The sequence below is a fragment of the Psammomys obesus genome, unplaced genomic scaffold (assembly GCF_907164565.1).
Source record: "Psammomys obesus unplaced genomic scaffold, mPsaObe1.curated_primary_1811, whole genome shotgun sequence".
Lineage (NCBI taxonomy): Eukaryota > Metazoa > Chordata > Mammalia > Rodentia > Muridae > Psammomys > Psammomys obesus.
This window is the reverse complement of record NW_026589732.1, coordinates 2,127,068-2,139,077: the sequence shown is the minus strand read 5'-3', so window position 1 is coordinate 2,139,077 and position 12,010 is coordinate 2,127,068. Positions and strand designations below refer to the sequence as shown.

At 47.5% G+C, this 12,010-nt stretch overlaps 1 long non-coding RNA gene across 3 annotated transcripts in view; it reads left to right on the top strand.

The window, feature by feature from the left end:
• Positions 1–8,196, top strand: part of LOC129675348 (uncharacterized) — a 9,460-nt gene extending 1,264 nt beyond the window's left edge. The window contains exons 3-5 of one of the 3 annotated variants that reach the window (XR_008719904.1): positions 274–485; positions 4,362–4,467; positions 7,723–8,196. This is a non-coding gene — a long non-coding RNA (uncharacterized LOC129675348). Of the gene's footprint in view, positions 1–273; positions 486–530; positions 1,954–4,361; positions 4,468–6,048 lie in introns of those variants that run through there. The other 2 variants (XR_008719905.1, XR_008719903.1) reach the window with 2 other exon arrangements.
• Positions 8,197–12,010: the final 3,814 nt, after the last annotated feature.

The following is a 12,010-nucleotide window of genomic DNA, read 5'->3' as shown; positions in this document are numbered from 1 at the left end:
ATAATAATAATAATAATAATAATAATAATAATAATAATAATAATAATTGGGGTTGACATACTTAAGTTAACAAAAACAGTTAGCCAGAAGCAGAACAATGGGAGTTAAGAAGCAAAATTAGTACATTAGGGATTTTCCCAGAACCATGAACTTGGGTGGATTAAGTCTTTGTTTTAGTTTTGGTAAATGGTGCTGTGGGCTGAATGGTACTTTCATGGAGTCAGTTAGGCTAAGGTCTGAGGCCCTGTTACAATTGTCCCCGTTTCTTCACAGAGCGCAAGGACAGGCTGTGGAAGCTGAACTGGCCTGACTACCTCCCAAATTCCTGATCATTAGACTCAAAGCCTCTGTGTTCTCCTCCGGAAGTATCTGAGGGTGACAAAGCTGTTTCTCTCTGGGACAAAGGAACATCAGCTTCACTGAGCATGGAAGAGGCAGGCGGTTATTTAAAACTCAGAGCTACTGCAGGAAGCCCGGGTGTCCTGGTAAACCACAGTGCCTCTCTTCTCTATGAAAAGTCTGTGGAGTGGGGACGGGGCGGGGTGGGTGGAATTCTGTGCTGCCTCTCAGAGCAGAATAACCGTACATAGGCAGTTTCTTGTGTAACTGTACAGCATGTGGTACAGGGAGAAAAACACTCAACTGTCAAGGTGACATTGGCTCAGGTGCCTGCTCAGAGCTTTGAGCGTGACGCCAGGACTCCACACACAAAGCCCGAGGGACACAGACTGCTGAGCAGACCCTGTCTTCTGTCTCCCCAGAGCTTGAGAAGTTTGGTTTCGATGCTCCTGAGAAAACATTGCTATGTCAGTGCCTATGGGGCCTCCCTCTTCACTCTGAGGCATTTTTAAATGGTTATACAGCATGGGGCAGTGGAAAGCCACCCACCGGTCTGGCCTGAAGTCCAGTGCTGAGGGTACTCACTGAGGGCTTCCTGGCCCTGGGCACCTTGTGTGGGTCACCTCATCTGAGACTGTGCACCTCCAGGCGTGGGTGGCCCGCCCAGGAGCTCCATCCTAGAGGTGGGTGCCTGGATTCAGGGACAGACAGGCTATCCCAGGCCCTGGCTGCACGTTACAATCAACCGAGGGCTTCTATAAGCTGCTGGCACCCAGGCCCCTCCCAGAACACCTGACTGGACTCTCAGGAGATGACACCTGGCTGTGGGAGTGATGGAATATCCTCAGAGAGTCTAGCTGCAGCCAAATTTGAAAAGATGAGATTATAGCTGGGTGGTGGTGGTGCACGCCTTTAATCCTACCACTCAAAAGGCAGAGATAGGTGGATCTCTGAGTTCAAGACCAGCCTGGTCTATAGAGAAAGTCCCAGGACAGCCAGGACTGTACAGAGAAACCCTGTCTTAAAAAAACAAAAACAAAAAACAAACAAACAAAAAATGGGGTTGTTTAATTGGTTCACACAGCTAATTGTTAGAGAACCCAGGCCTAGAGAGGGCTACACCAAAATAAGAACGAAGCCAGCCACGGCTCCCCTGCAACCTAGAGGCAACCTAGACTGACTACTGTCACATTTGCATGGAGTCTCATTCCCTGGCAGGTAGCCTAAACTACTCTGCCATGGTCACGCAGCATAAGGCACATATCAATTATTAATTAACTAACCAGTTAATTAATTAAAAGCTTGGAATGGTTAGTTTTTACTGTGAACTTGACACAACCTAGAGTCACTTGGGAAGAAGAAATCTCAACTGAAGAATCGTCGTTGTCAAATTAACCTGTGGCCATGCCTGTGAGAGACTGTCCGTATTGAGGACTGATGTGAGAGGACCCAGCCCACTGTGGGGGGCGCCAATTCCCTACACAGGTGGTCCTGATTGTATAAGAATCTAGTTGAGCATGAGCCAGTGAACAAGGCAAGAATCGGTGTTCCTTCATGGTTTCTGCTTCAGTTCCTGCTCCGAATTTCCTCAATGAAGGACCTCGGCCTGGATGTGTAAGCTGAAATAAACCCTTTTCTCCCATAAGTTACCTTTGAACTTGGGTTACAGATGGTTGTGAGCCACTCTGTGGGTACTGGAAATTGAACCTCGGTCCTCTGGGAGAGCAACAAGTTCCCTAAACCACTGAGCCATCTCTCTCTTGCTCTCTAGCCCAACTCAGAAACTGTTAAAAGCAGACATCCTGCTTTGTCTTTTGGGGCTGAAACCTCTTACTTCAGCCTCCTTCCCTCCTGTCAGCTGCTGTGTCAATAAACGTCTTCCCTGAAGGACGATTTGACTCAATATCCCTTTCAAACTACTTCTCTCCCTCCTCAAAGCCTAGCACTAACGAGTGACCTAGGAAGGCTAGTGCCACTTGATATCGCTTGAACATGCAGGAAACGAATTCATCGCCTTGCACAAAGGTTCAGCGGCTTTGGTGAAGAGCATTGCCTGCAACAGAAGCTTCTAGGCCTGGGACCTTGGACACACTCAGCTTGATAGCCCTGGGGGGAAGTTCTTGCTCTCAGCTTGCCCATTTTTTTCAAGAGATGACAGTATAGTTTTCTGGGTTGGTTGCTTGGGGGAGGGTGGTTGGGGCATGGCTTCCACTTTACAATAACACACATCTGGTCTCTTACAGCCTGCAAGTTAGAAGTCAATTATCCACCTCACTTGGGCCAATCCCGTAGGTGTGAAGGAGCCATGCTCCTTCCTAAGGCTTAGGAAGAGCTGTCACCCGGCCTGTAGCGGCTTTGCCAGCATTTCCTTGCATGTCACTCCCTCCTGTGCTTGAGTTGTTCTAGAGTTGTATTTGTCAGCATCCGATGTCCCTCACTTTCTTTTCGTAAGGACATGGGTGACTGCAGGCAGGTCCCATCTGGCTAATTCGTGATAGCCTCCTAATTTGGGGGGATTAAATTTTAAAAATTAATTTTAAATTTAAAAACTTTTTTAAAACCACATTTATTTATGTGTGTGTGTGTGTGTGTGTGTGTGTGTGTGTGTGTGTGTGCCTGTACACGAGGCAGTACATGTGTGATGATCAGTGGACAACTTGTGGGAGTCATTTTTCTCCTTCTACCGTGTGGGCTCTCAGGACTGAACTCAGGTCATCAGGCTTGGAGACAAGAACCTTTATTCTCTTAGCCATCTCACCAGCCCTAATTGTCACATTTTTGGCTCAACTGTGTCTGCAAAGACCCTTTGACCGCCTGGGGTACCATTGCCAGGTTCCAGAAGGCAGGAATGAGGCTTTGGGGAGCTGTTCTCGGCCAAGCACAATGGGAGATTCTGCTTCCTGGTTCTGTACGGTTCCATTGTCCGTCGAGGTCTGGCTGGAGGCTCTTGAGTCACACGCATGCTGATGAATACAATAGTTTGGTGTATATGACAATTTGATGTTTTCTTGATGGTGGTAGTGATTTTTTTGTTTTGGTTTGAGGTTTGTTTGTTTAGACTGAGATGGAACCAAGGTCTAGTACACACCAGGCAAGCATTCTGACACTGAGTTCTATCATAAATCTGATGTTTGGTATAAAAAACAAAAACAACAACAACAAAACAAGAAAGAAAGGAAAAATACTAAGAATAATATGTCTAACCTTCATGTTGTCCCTAATTCCCTCCTGCCTTGTGGTAGATAAACCCTGATTATATTATGGCTTCTCTGACATTGTATTTGGTGTGGTGATTTGAATGAGAACGGCCCTTACAGACTTCCATGTTTGAATTCTTGGTCCCAGTTAGTGGAACTCTTAGCTCACAAGCCCATGCCCTAGCCCATTCCCAGGTAATCTACCAACCTGATGTCATCACCGGCCGCCACCAGGCGTGTGCCAGACACACTTCAGCTGTGCACCAGATATAAAGAACCAGCCCATCACGGCACACGCCCTCTGCCTGTCTCTCTGTCCCTCTGTCCCTCCCTTCCCACTTTGCTCTCACACACTATCCACTGTCTCTCTCATGGCTCACTCAGATGGTAAATCCTCTCCCTCTCTCCCCTGTCCTTTCGGCAATAAACTTCCTTGTACCATACCTGTTTTTTGGTATGTAATATTTATATCGTAACGGGAACTGTTTGGGAAGGATTAGGAGGTGTGGCCCTGTGTGTGTGGGGGGTTGTCGCTGGGGGTGGATTTTGAAGTTTCAAAGTCCATGCCATTCCCAGTTAGCAATCCCTCTGCCTCAAGCTTGCGAACCAGCTGTGAGCTCTCAGCTACTGCTCTAGCACCATGCCTGCCTGCCGCCATAATGGTCATGGACGCTAAAACTGAAAGGCCCCCATAAACTGTTTCTTCTATAAGTTGCCTTGGTTATGGTGTCTCTTCACAGCTATAGGAAAGCAAGTAAGACATTAGGGTTGATCTGTGTCACCAGCTGGCCTGCCCATCTGACTTTGGAGGTAATTACCTTTCAGGGAGCCAAGATCTCCTTCCAGGATGCCAGCATCCAGGTGTGCGCTCAGAGGCGACTCCTCCAGGCCTGGGCAAGCCCTCAAGCAGCGGAGACTATACTGTGCTCAGGTATGCAGCTCCCTTGCCCTCTGTCTTCGCTGAGAGGTGCTCACTTCCCTGGGTGCCCCTTCATGTCTCTTTCATTTGTCAAAACTCACCCCTCATTTTTATCCTGCTCTCATCGACAGTGTGAAATTTAAGATGGATAAGAACAATCTGAGAATGGGGGGGGGGGCTGTGAGGGCTTCACACAGGAGCATCCTTCTGAACACTACTGTGCCATTTTGGCCGCAACCACTATTTTACTCAACAGCAGACCCTGGCACACCTCTGGATCCTGTTAGGACAAACGAAGCTATCGAGACAAACAAAGCTATCGAGACAAACAACCAAGGGCTAGAGAGATGGCTCAGCAGTTAAGAGCAGTGGCTGCTCTTCCAGAGGACCAGGGTTCAATTCCCAGCACCTACATGGCAGCTCACAACTGTTTGTAACTCCAAGATCTGACACCCTCCCACAGACCTACATGTAGGCTAAACATCAATGCACATAAAATAAATATAAATTAATTAATTTTTAAAAGAAGACAAGCAACTAAGTGTGGTATGCCGGGAACCGGACTGATAAACATTGGACACATTAAGAGGTGTTTTCAGAAAGAGCAGAGAGTATTGTTACAGCTGTGGCCTGTTCCTTCCCACCACAGTGGGGCGAGGATTTCTTGTCTTGTTGCCATCTAAAACACCATCTGTCCTCAAGTCCCCGGGAAACTTCTATCTGTGTATTCCTGGAGCTGGGGTCACTTTTCTTAGGTTTCATGGCACTGCGTCCCAGTTTAGCAGCTGTGTCTCCTGCACTCGGATCTCATGTATGACCTTGAACGTGTTGTCTCTTGTCCTTGGAGGCCAGCTGCCAGCGTATGCCAGTGGCTCTCAGAGCGTTCCACAGTTAAAGAGTTTCAGGGGACTCTGTTACTTGGAAACAATATCCTTCCAGGTGAGAACACATGATTGTGACTTGAGAGACAGGCAAGGATGCCTGAAGAGAGCTGGAAGAAAAGGCTGGGGATTTCTGTGCTAGGAATCCTTCATTGTCCTGTCCAGCTATGAGTCCCTCATTGTCATGTGCCCAAGAAACACCTTAAGATTTATTGATTTTTTAATAATGTGTATCTGTGTATGTATGTGTGAGTGTGTGTGCCTTTGTATATGTATATGCAAGTGTGTGTGTCTGTATGATGTATGCCTGCCTCTCTCTCTCTCTCAGTGTGTGTGTGTGTGTGTGTGTGTGTGTGTGTGTGTGTGTGATGACAATATGCAAGAGTCAGTTTTCTCCTTCCACTGTGATTGAACTCAGGTCACCCAGGCTTGGTAGCAAGCACCTTTACCTGCTATCCTGGTTGGGGGATTTTGTTCATTTTGACATAATCTGAGAAAAGGAAACCTCAATGGAGAAAATGCCTCCGTAAGATTGGGCTGTAAGCAAGTCTATAGGACAGTTTCTTGATTAAGAGATTGACATGCAAGAGCCTGGCTCTTTCGGGTGATTTTACCCATGGGCAGGTGGCCCTGGGTTCTGAAAGAAAGCAAAATAAACAAGCCATGGGAGCAAGCCAGTAAGCGGCACTCCTCTAATGCTTCCTGCCTCCAGGTTGCTGCCTTGAGTTCCTGCCCTGAACCCCCCTCAGTGACAGAGTGACCAGAGAATTGTAAGCCAAAAGAAACTCTTTCTTCACCAAGCAGCTTTAGTCACGATGTTTGATGACAGCAATAAAAACAGAGAGAGCTGCTGAGCCATCTCAACAGTGGTTACGGTCCTGTGCACATATCCTAAGTGTGTAGTCGCCTCAAGGACTCTTCCAACAAGTGAAGACCTCACAGAGGTCACAAGGCAGAATTAGGAGGCTCCACCTGTCGGGGGTGCCCTTCCAATCACACCCATCCTGCAGCAACTGGTTTGGGGGTGTTACACGCTGTGCCATCGCAGCATCGTGGTGCTTGTTGTTCGGTGCCTGTATGCACACAGTTCTGGACGGATGTCAAGCAAACATGCACTCACCATCGGCTTTTTGTCCCAGCAGCAGCTCATGAGCTCATTGTCCCAACACTTCCCAGGCTTAAATATTAACAGTAAGACTTTAAACAGTCTCTGCTGGCCAGAAAAAAAAATGCCCCTTTCCTACTTTCAATATCCCCCATGGAGAGAATTCAAGTCACAGATCCTGGGAGATGATAGTGGGTTGTCTTTGCAGGGTCTCTTGAGGCACCAATAGGCCTCAAGAAAAAGGTTCTAATCTTGCTATCCCTGCCCTAGGCCCACCCCTGGCCTGTAAGCCAGACCTCACCTCCTGGTTTAACTCCCAGGAGCACCATGAGGCTTTGCAGATAAGTGTCTTTAAATCACTGCTAAAGAGAAGCAGGGTTGTAAATACACGATAATCCTGGGGCTCAGCAGCAGCAGGTCTGAGGGAGCCAATCTATTAAGCGGACCCCTACCCGGCAGCTAATCCTCAGCCATCCAGCCCTTCATCCCACTGCCCTGTGAGCCCTCTGCCAGAGCCTGGAAACACAAGGAAGAGCCCTGAACTCCACGGAGACCTGTCCACGACTGTGCCCATAGACAGAACTAGGGACCAGCATAAGGGTTCCAGCTATAGCCCAGGCCATACCTCCACATCTCTAAGCCTTACAAGGAGCCTCTCTGTCCCTAGTCACTGGCCTAGCTCCACTCTTCCAGCAGTGATCTTAGTGAAGATAGATTTGCCTGTTTTCCAGCCCTGGGCCTTTGCAGTGCTCACTCTCTGGGAAGCCTGTGCGGATCACCTACCCCCGACTGCCTCATTCTCTGCAACTGTGAAATGGGGCTATAGATAGTACTTACCCTAACATGGGACAGAACTTGGGAGACTGTTAGTCTCAATGTCGGGTAGGAGATTTAAGACATATAGAGAGGAAGGCACCACACTGTATATAGAGAAGGGTCACACTGCTTGCCTATGAAAACATTAGGAATGGGATTCAGGTTTCCTGGATCCCGAGTCCAGAGAGGGGTTTCTGCTGGGTTGTGCACACCAGACATAGGCGTCACATCATATCCTGAGAAACAGTCTAAGTGGGCGCCACGGAGTCACTGTCCAGTCCTCACCAAAGAGAGCTAACCACCTGCTAGAGCACGAGTTGCTTTAATCAAGGACTCTGACCTTTCCTGACAGGAGCAACCACTTTCTGAACTGAAGGCAAGTGAGTTCAGAGCAGAGTTTGAAGCCCAAGTGCATGCTGGGAAGAGAGGTCTTTGTCCCTGGATCTTACTTATTCTCTTTTGTAGCCTTGCTCTTGACCTCAGTTTCGTCATCTTTACACTGACCCGGTGAAGCTGCTGAAGGGACCCTGACTCCTTGCTGACATGTCCACTCTCTGTGTCAACATGTACACATGAGTGTCAGGTGCCCACAGAGGCCAGCGGTGTTGGGAGCAAAGCCCTGGGACCCTCCCTAAGGGCCTGACCTGCCAGATAAGCACCGAGCGCCAGCAGGCCATAGCTTCTTACAACCCATTGTTCCCAAAACTGTTTGCTTTGGGACACATTCGTGACCACCGATGTGACCACCGATGTGACCACCGATGTTATCTTCGGGCCTTGTAACTCTTTAACCCACCTTCTTAGCCTTGGGAACTTCTCACCAAGGGTCTTGGTATTTTTCCACTACTACTCCCCTTTCTCGCCCCTCTCCCCCGCCCTGCCAAAACCATGTTTTAAAAGAAACACCAAAGTTCAATAAAAGAGACACTTGACCGGCAACTGTCTGCTTGTGTCCTTTCTCTCTCTCCCCCATCTTTTCCAGGATTGACCCCCTTCGCCCCCACGAATAACTGAGTCCTGTGGGGCGGGACACAGAGGTGTGAGGTCTCCTGAAGCTGGAGTCACAGATGCTGTGAGCCGCCTGATGAGAGTGCTGAGAATGGAACCTGGGTCCTCTGGAAGAGCAGCCAAAGCTCTTAACAATGAGCCATCTCTCCAGCACATTCATAGAACCACCTTCATCAGACCCATACGTTTGGGTTGTTGCGTTTTCATTTTAATTCAATTCTAAAAAGCGTTTAATTTCTTTCTTGATAGCTGTCTTGACCCATTTTTCATTCAGGGATGAATTGTTCGGTTTCTGTTTTCTATTACTTTTTCTGTTGTTGATATCTGATTTTAATCCATGATGGTCAGATAGGATACAGGATGTTATTTCAATTTTCTTGCATCTGTTGAGAGTTGTTTTGTGTCTGTCCATACATAGTCAGTTTTGGAGAAAGTTCTATGAATTGCTGAGAAAAAGGTACACTTTATGTTTGGATGAAATGTTCTATAAATATATGCCAGGTAAAATGATTTGTGACATCAGTTAGCTCCAGAATTCCTCTGTTTAGTTTTTCTCTGTATGGATTGTTTATTGGCGAGAATGGGGCAGTTTTTTGTTGTTGTTGTTGTTGTTGTTGTTGTTTTAATAAGCAAGCTACAATCCATATAACCACAGAGGTTAGAATGACGTATAAAATAAGGGAATAGGTGGGAGGGAAGGCTCTCCCAAGAAAAAGGAACTATAACATATAGATATATAATTATGGATGAGCTGGGAGGGAGGAGGCTGGAATGAGAAAATTAAATAGGGATGGGAAAGAAACTGGGGGAGGAGTATTGGGAAGGATAGCTAAGACTAAGGACCTTTTGAGGTGTTATATGGAAACCAACTACAACAGGAGCTTTCTAAATCTTTTAAGAAATCTAAAATGGAATCAAGGAATAACAGGGGAGATAAATCCCCAGCTAGACATCTCTCACCAGCAAATGAAACCTCCAGTGCCAAAAGGGCCCCATGGAAACCCCAAATAACCCAGGCTGTTTCCAAGGTTACAGGTTGCTTTCTACAAACTGATCATAAGGCCCTATTGCTGAAGACACACCTACATAATCCATTGGACACAGAAAAGTCAAGCTGGTGCCTATCTAGAGCCCTCACCCCTACTGACGAGTGTTCACGGTCCTGAAAGATGTTCTGCAAGCTACCGGAGAAGACAGATAAACGCCAGCCCAGCTACAAACCCTTCGATGTATGCTGACCTGACTGCACATTACACTAGTGCAATAATGGCACAGAAGTTTGGGAGTGACCAACCGCTCTCTGGCTGGATGCCTGTTTCAGTTCTAGTGAAAAGGAGAAAGAAAAGGCAAGGATCTGGGTGGGTGGGCAGGTGGGGAAGATCTAGGAGTGGAAAGAGGGGAAATGGATCAGGGGAAAGTTTCATGTGTTGTGTGAAAAAGGTTCTATTTTCAATTTATATTCTGTTTGGAGTGAAATGACTTACCTTTAAGGAAAACTCCACTCGATTCAGTTGTTTGTTTTATATGTGTGTGTATGTGAGGGTGCGTGCGCGCAGTGAAGGTCAGAGGACAGCTCACAGGAGGTGGTCCTCGCCTACCCTTCTGTGGATCTTAGGGATTGAACTCAGGTCATCAGCCTTGTCAGCAAGTGCTTTAACCCATGAAGCCATCTTGCTGGCCTAAAACAAAATATTTTACAGGGAAATTTTTATATGCCTTAACAGCACATTTTTCTATTTTTTTAGTTGTCCCACATTTCATGTTCCATAGGTTTCATTGACCCTTAGACTCTAAGTGCTAGAGTAGGATTATTCAGGGTAGGGTCACCCTGCCCATAGCAGACATCTTTGTGAGCCAGACCCCCTGGTTTGGAGTAGGAGGAAGAGCCTACCATTGGCAGTGCCTCATGTCAGAGGGCCAGAGCTTTTGACACTGTCTCTGCTCCAGGATGGGCAGTGAGTCAGAAAGGTCCCAAGGCTGTGTGGGGCCAGCCCAGCAGAGGGCAGCCATCCTTGTAGTACTAAGGACAGTGGTTTTGGGAGGGCATGGTTGTCATGGGTCTCTCTTTGACAGTGTGGATAGCAGGCTTGAGGAGAGGCAATTTCAGGAGGAAAGTGTGCTGGAAAGTTTTATGTCAACCTGACACAAGCTAAAGTCATCTTTAAAGGAACTCTCAATTAAATGCCTCCAGTCAGGCGATGGTGGTACATACCTTTGATCTCATCACCCAGGAGGAAGAGACAGGTGGATCTCTGAGCTCAAGGCCAGGCTGGTCTACATTGTTCCAGGACATTCAGGGCTACGCAGAGAAACCCCATCTCAAAAAAACAAAACCCCAAAACAAAACAAAAGGATAGGAAAGAGAAGAGAAGAGAAGGCCCCTATAAGAATGTGGGCAAGCCTAGGGCATTTTAAAATTAGTGATTAATGTGGGAGGGCCCAGCCCATTTTGTGGGGTCCACCCCTGTGCTGATAGTCCTGGGTTTTATAAGAAAGCAGGCTGAGCAAGTCAGAGGGAGCAAGCCAGTAAGCAGAACCCCTCCATGGCCTCTGCATCAGCTCCTGCCTCCAGGTTCCTGACCTATTTCAGTTCCTGCTCTTACTGCTTTTGATAATGAACTAGTATATGAAACTGTGAGTGAATAAACCCTTTCCTCCCAAGTTGCTCTTGGTCATGGTGTTTCATCACAGCAATAGTAACACTAAGACAGAAGGTGGTCTGCAAGCTGCCGTTTCTGATCCACGGATGGTTGTACCAGACCATCATACAGTGGCTCTCGGGACTCCAGAGCCCAGAGCCTCACATTTGAGGCAAATGCTCCACTACCAAGCTAAGTCCTTAGGCCCTCTCCCGGTTCTTTCTGCGGCCCTTCTCTTTGCCTTTCCTTTCTCTTCCTCTTCTCTCTCATCTCCTCCCCTTCCTTTTCTCTGCCCACTCTCTACTCTTCCCCTATCCCTGTCCCTCTCTTTCCGTTTCCTTTCCCAACCTTCTGCTTCTTCCTTTATAGAGACACAGAGTTAAAGGACCTAGTCAGTGGCCCAGTGTCAGTTGCCACAAACCTTATAGCGACCCCTGCAAGGGTGGGAGTCCTAGATTATAGCAGAACTGGTCAAGACAGTGAGATCTTACCGAGCTTTCCTTCTGTGAGAGGCCACTTTCTCTCTGTGTGTGTCTGGAGGTGATGGCCACAAGAGGGAGAATGCTCACAGTCCAGGGATCCTGGCATTATTGCCAATGAGAAGAGGGTCCTGTGAGCTTCGGTGCCTGAGGAGGGTCCTCTGCAAAAGGCTTTTAGGACAGAATGTCAGTGAAGAGAGTTGACATGGAGTCCACGCCTGAAGAGCAAAACCAGGTGCCCTGCCCTGCAAGTAGAGGGCAAAGGCATCCTTGGAGGTCATTAGCAGAGAGACTGGAAGCTTCTAGAAAAGAAGACCATCCAGGGCAACACCCTTCAGACCTCAACTCCTAGTACATTGCTGCTTTGTTTTTGTTGGTGTTGTCTGAGGGTGGAGCTTTCTTTTCAATTTTTTGTTTGTTCGGTTCTAGCTCAGGCTGGCTGGGAACTTTAAGGCTCAGCCTTAAAAGTGCTGGAATTACAGATGTGAGGAACGAAGTCTAGCTCATCACCACATTTTTGAGGAGGCTCTATGTTGGATCCCATTTGATAAGAACTAGTCATGTTCCGCTAGAGACAAAGGAAAATACTGATTTTTTTTCCCCTGCTAGATTTTTCCTCATTAAATA